The following is a 6000-nucleotide window of genomic DNA, read 5'->3' as shown; positions in this document are numbered from 1 at the left end:
GCAGCCCTCCTGCGGGGCCGCCCCGGCCCCCTGCGCCCGCCGCTCGGCGCCCGGCGAGTTTCGCTTCCCCCGTGACCCGAGTGCGCTGTGTAAATAAATAAACAAACTCTCGCCGTGATGGAAACGAGGACGTGGGGTGCTCCTAGGCTCTGTAACACGGTCCTAGGCTCTGTAACGAGAAGTCTTTAATAAAATCTGTGCTCGGAAGCTGGGGCCAGCGCTTGGTCTGGTGGTTTGCTTTTATTTGCAGCGTGGGGCACGGCCGTCTCCCGGAGGCTGTAAAGGGGGCAATGGTACTCGGTCACCCAACACCGCGCTCCGGGGAGGTACCGGAGGGAAGAGCTTTAAGCCCGGTGCGCAGATCACGTAACAGAGAGACGGTTCCCTTTCGCTGAGTTCTTTCTTTCCTGTTCGTATTTTTAACCCAAAGTGAACTTGAGCCTGGCCGTGGCTGGTAAGTCTCGGTTTGGGATTTGCTTTTGCCAGTTTCCCACAGAGTCTTAGGTGCTGCACAGCGGGCAGGATTTGACCTCTATCCCTGCTTTAATAGCAAATGTCAACTCAACTGCCTTTTCCACCTTACACCAGCCTTGCCTTGCTGCAGATGTGGGGCTTTTTCTCCCATTTTCTTGCCTAGAATAGAAGACATTATTTTGACTTTATTTCTGCTTTCAGAACCTGGATATCTGCATTTTTGTGTACAGCAATAAGTAAAAATGTCATGGCAGTCGTTTTAAAAAAACTTCTTTTAACTAAAGATTGTTACACCTCTCAAATGTATACAAAGATAAAAAATTTTTATAGGTCATATAAACCCAAAAACATTTTTTAAATCTTTTTTTGTTTTCTTCTTCCTCTCAAATGCTGAAATGCCTGCACGTAATCTGCTTCTGGAGTAACACCTGTCATGAAAATTATCTTTTTTTCTGGGGTTAGAAACAAGTTTCCTATTTCTTAAATAAAGGACTGGAGACTTATTTAGGAATATCAGATATCTCTGTTCAGTCCCGTTGTGACCACCAAACACTGTATTTCAAAATACAGGAATTTTTAGGCTCTACTTGCTTCCTTTCCCTCTACCAACAAATGTGGATTTTTACAGTAAAATGTGAAGTCAGTGAAATAAGTTTTTATTCAAGATGGGTATTTGTGATTCACGTGTGTAGATAGGCCTGTCCTTCCTTGTATGTGAATTTGTTTCCTGTCACTTCCACCACTTCTTTTGAAATGAAGGCCAAAGGTGCTCTACATCACTTCACTCTGAATAATACCAACATGAGAAGAGGGTTTCTAAAGTTGTAATTGATTAATAGACATCTGAGGACTTCAGTAAGCAATGTAGCTGTTGATAGTGATTAAAAGGAACGTAGTGGTTGGTGTGTTTCATTCATTCTTGGTTTGATGGAATATGCACTTCATTTCAAATACAAAAATGTAACAGTAAATCCTTGCTTGTTTTTTGTAGTTTTAGAAACACAACATTTGATTTTATTCTATTTCATAATAGAGTGGAAGACTCTCAGATCCGTATTTTCTAATGCAGATCTCTGCATTTCCTCACCAGCTTCGTATCGTCACAGATTGGAGAGAAAAGGGAGCGGGGAGATGGTTGTGTATTTGCTAAGCATCATTTACAGGTGACCTAAAATGAAATATTTGCATGTAGGAAAGAAGAGTGTAATGACTTTTACTGCTTTAATTTCATCGATAGAACATCAGTGTTCAAATTAGTACTCTCAGCTTTTTGTCTGGATCTGCAATAAATGGTCCGTATCTGATCTATATGTATTTTTTTTTTTTCTCCCATACTGCTGGTGATAAGGGTGTCTGCTACCCTGGGTGGAAAAAAAAAAAACAAACCCAAAGGTCTGAAAGGGGAGAGGGGTCTGTTGATACAGAAAATTTAGAAACATCTCATTTAGACTGTCAAGTCATCAGTCTGTTTCCTGGAAGCCTGCAGCAGCGTAGCTATTGCTGGTAACTGATGTCAAATATGAAATATTCTGTAGTAGTGTAGTAGCTGATCTTATTCTGGAAAGTAGCTGTTCTGCTGCAGTAAGAAGCAAACGGCCTCTTCTTGCCTAAGAGCAGCTACAGCTCTGTAGGTGCAGATTTTGATAGTAGACAAGGCCCTGACTAGGAATTTCTGTTGACACCCTTGTGAAACAAATGGGATATTCACACTTCACCTCTATTTTTGGATCTCTGGAAGCAAGTGGAGATCAGTTACTCACACCGCACTTCTCAAGGCTTTTGTGCACTGAGAAGGCCATGCTAGCTTTCTGCCTGCAATCTAAAGTTAGTTTCAGGGGACATGACAGCAATCCTCATCTACAGAAGCAACCCCACTGAATTTGGTTTGAGCTCTTTGGTGCCTTACCTGCATCCATTTAAAGTTTCATGAGAAGGCAGTGATTTTTCTCTGAATCAAAAATTGTATTGCCTCATCTGCAGCCTGTGTGGTCAGATTTCATGGCGATTATGAAAACCTGAGCAATCTGCAGTTAACAACCTTTGTACATCTCCCAGCGTGAAAGCCTTGATACCTGTTTTATTCTTCAAAACTTTAGATCACTTGATTGTAGCACAGTTGAAAAGGTGAGTGAGAACAAATACGACACCTTTCATTTTTCCATGTTTCTAAAACGTGGAAACTCTTGTAAGCTGTGCAGGAGATGAAGACATTCCAGGGTCTAGTTGGTCTTTTAGATAAAAAAGCATCTGAAAACAGACAGGATTTTTTCATTTCATGCTGCTGCTGTTTTTTTCTGGCAGTGCTGGATTTAGAGTATCCCGTGCGAAGCAGAGAGAATAGAAAACTGTAGGTTGTGGAAGAGCCACTTAAAGGGGAGAGGGTAAAGAATTTGGAGGAAGTGTGTTCCTGTTTGGATGCATGTATATGTTTTTTATATATGTAAAACATATACATACATACAAGTTTAAAGCAGCACTGATGCTTGTTAAGTACTCTTAATGGTTTTGAGCAAAGTGCATAGGTACAGGGTTTCTTTTACGGCTTAAGATAATAAGCATACTGGTTTTTCTCCTGAGAGTATTGTGAGATTTGGTGTTTGTCATAAATCAAGCCCATTAGGTGAAAAATGGAAAAATAGTTCCAAAGATAGGAGAGTCCTGCCAATTGCTGTTACTTTTCAATTGGTGTCTGAGACAAGACAACACTAGCTTGTTTAGACAAAGCTGCAGGAAGCCTTGTAATGAACTATTTTGAAGCTATCTTCATGCAGGAAACTGAAACAAAAATGTTTACCCTTGATGTTTTCACACTTTTTGGAGGGGAGAATTCAAGTGATGTGTAAAAATCTCTAATCCTCTAAGTGTTGTTCCAGCAAAACTTTTTTCCCTGCATTTGGAAGAACTGTAAAGCTGGGTTGTATTTTCCTCTTCTGGCAGAAACTTTTTCAGATAGCTTTCTAAACTTAGAAAAGAGCAGGTTCTTTTTTTGAGCAGACTCAAAAAAAAAGAAATGGTAGCCTGAGAAATCCAGGAATTTCTGAAGTTTATCGACTTCCCGATGGACTGAAACCATAGTTCCACATACGTTTTTTGACAGTGATATTGGCAGAAGCAACCTTCATGTCTGGTGAGCTGTTCATGTCTTCTCCATTGCACTGGCACAGATGCTTGGGCTACTGCATGGTAGACCTGATGGGGGAAGTGATCCAGCAGGGTGGGGCGGGGGGGGAGCCTGATTATTTTTCACCTGGATCATTCCCTCCCCTGGTTGCTGTATGGCTGTACAGTAGCCATACCAGCATAATCAGGGGAAGGGATGAGGCTGGAATGAGCAGGAAGGTAAGGGCAGCTCAAACAGCAGTGCTGCTAAATGAGAAAATGCAGCCTACATAAAAAATTTTGAATTATTGCTGTGTTTATAACTAAGCTGGATGGCATAGATCCTGTTGCGGTTCTTCTTGCTGCAGCGCTGGATCATTTAGCTAAGTTTAAGTTTTTACATGTGCTAAATATGAGCAAATGATCATGAGCAGCAGCTGTTCCCAAACTTTAATACCATGTATACATACTGTTTGTTGTGCTACTTATTTACTTGGGTTGAACACCTTTTGTGTGTTTTTTTAACAACTATTATGTTCACTTCCTCAGTCCTGTTCTCGCATGCTTTGTTCTAACTTCTAACCTCCCGTCGCCGTTCTCTGCAGCAATTTGCTGCAATCTTCTTAATCATCTCTCCAGCAACTCTACAACCTCCTGTGATATTTTGGCTCCAATATTACATGCATTTTTCTGATAGATGCTACCCTAAATCTTCTCTCGTTCTCTACTGCTATTCAAATATCAACTGGATTTTGCTTTTCCTTGCATCTTTCCTAGAGCTTGAATGTGAAATCTCTTCACATCTATCTTATCTTTTATGCCCCATGGAATAATGGATGGGAAGCATTATTTTCTTGCCTTTTTCTGATCTCTTCCTCTGGCTCTGGGTAGCTGGCCCGGCCTCAACTCTGCTGGTGCCTGTCCACTCCTCCAAGTGACACGCAATATGAGCAGGGTTTGTAAATTTATACCTTTATAGATTGTAGAGAGCTTTCTCTTGGAAAAAAGCCTAGGGAGTTACTATAGAAGTAGGACCCCTGCCCATCTTCGGGAAACTCATCCAAATTTTTCTCTTTTGTGCTGATAGGGAAATTCTGGGAGATACCAAGGAAGGGAAGATGTGAAAAAGGGCAGTGTGTGCTAATGCCATAGCGTAATACCAACAGAATTCTGTTGCTGTGGTTTCATCTGAGCTGATACAACTGTATGTGGCTCTCAAGAGACAGACATCTTACTCCTTCCTCTCGTGCTCCTGGTTGTGTGGTGTTCACCCATCCCTTACATTGGCTGTAGTGTTGATTGTATGTAAAAACTAATGAGCCAGTTCAAATCACTAACCCAGGAGAAAACTGTGGGTTTTTGTCAGGTTAGTTCCTTCTGCATGAGTGAGCTGAATCGGTTGGTGATTGAGATGCTGTTACACCAACAGTGGTGCAAATTTGCAGGGAGACTGTAGGGAAGGGAAGGAGGGGGACATAACTTTCTCCCTTCAGCAGCAGAGAGCTGGGTCAGGAGACCCATCGCAGGGAAATGTAATACATCCATGATTCGGAGTGAAAGAAGGAAGAGTCAGGCTCTGTCCATGGTGATCAGAGCCACGTCAGTTTGTCTTTGCAGCTAGGAAAGCTAGAACACAGTAAGTGTCTCTGTTGAAGAGGAAAAAAAAAAAACCAAGAGGAAAGTTTCTCTCTTTTGAAAGCCTGGTGACACCTGTGTGGTTGAACTAGTTACTCCTCATCAGAGGCAGGTTTCAGTCTTGTCAAGAAGTTGGATCAGTGTAACTCTTAGGTCCCTTCCTTTATGAGAAGCCCAGTCAGATGGGGAGAATTATATATAATATTTCATTAACCAACCCCAAGTTGAAAGGTGAAGCTCCAGAAGGGGTCCAGGTTCAAAACCTTTGTGTAAATCCTGTCAGTTGGCCCAAGGCACTTGCGCCGTGAGCTCGCTTTAATTTCACTGTTACTACAAACCGAAGTTTTGGCCTGTCTTCCTGATTTTAAAAGAATAATTGTGGCTGAAACTACTAGCATGAAAGTTGTAGCGTAAGGTTAATGTGGAGTGTATAACCAGTGCACATTATCCTGGGCTGGGTGGAGGAAGAAGTATGTTACCTGCTGCAAACAACTGCTTTGTCAGCGATGTGGTGTTTGAAAAATGCGTCTCTCTGCCCAATCCTCAGAAAGCTAATGTTGACTATATAAAATATAATCATCCTGTTTACAGCCTCCCACTCCTAAGCAGAGTCATCACTAAACAATAATAATCAAATTACAGAATATAGATGTTTTCTTTTCTTCAGCATCTTTGTTGACCTATACCCATGATTTGATCTATTTTGCTTTCATTGGCAGGCCTGGCTGCAGCAGGGTAGACTCTGCTCCACCTTCCCTGTTCCTGCTCCTGTGCCAGTAGCACCGATACGGC

The sequence above is a fragment of the Fulmarus glacialis genome, unplaced genomic scaffold (assembly GCF_000690835.1).
Source record: "Fulmarus glacialis isolate BGI_N327 unplaced genomic scaffold, ASM69083v1 scaffold18111, whole genome shotgun sequence".
NCBI classification, from domain to species: domain Eukaryota; kingdom Metazoa; phylum Chordata; class Aves; order Procellariiformes; family Procellariidae; genus Fulmarus; species Fulmarus glacialis.
Note: the sequence above shows the minus strand (reverse complement) of the source record.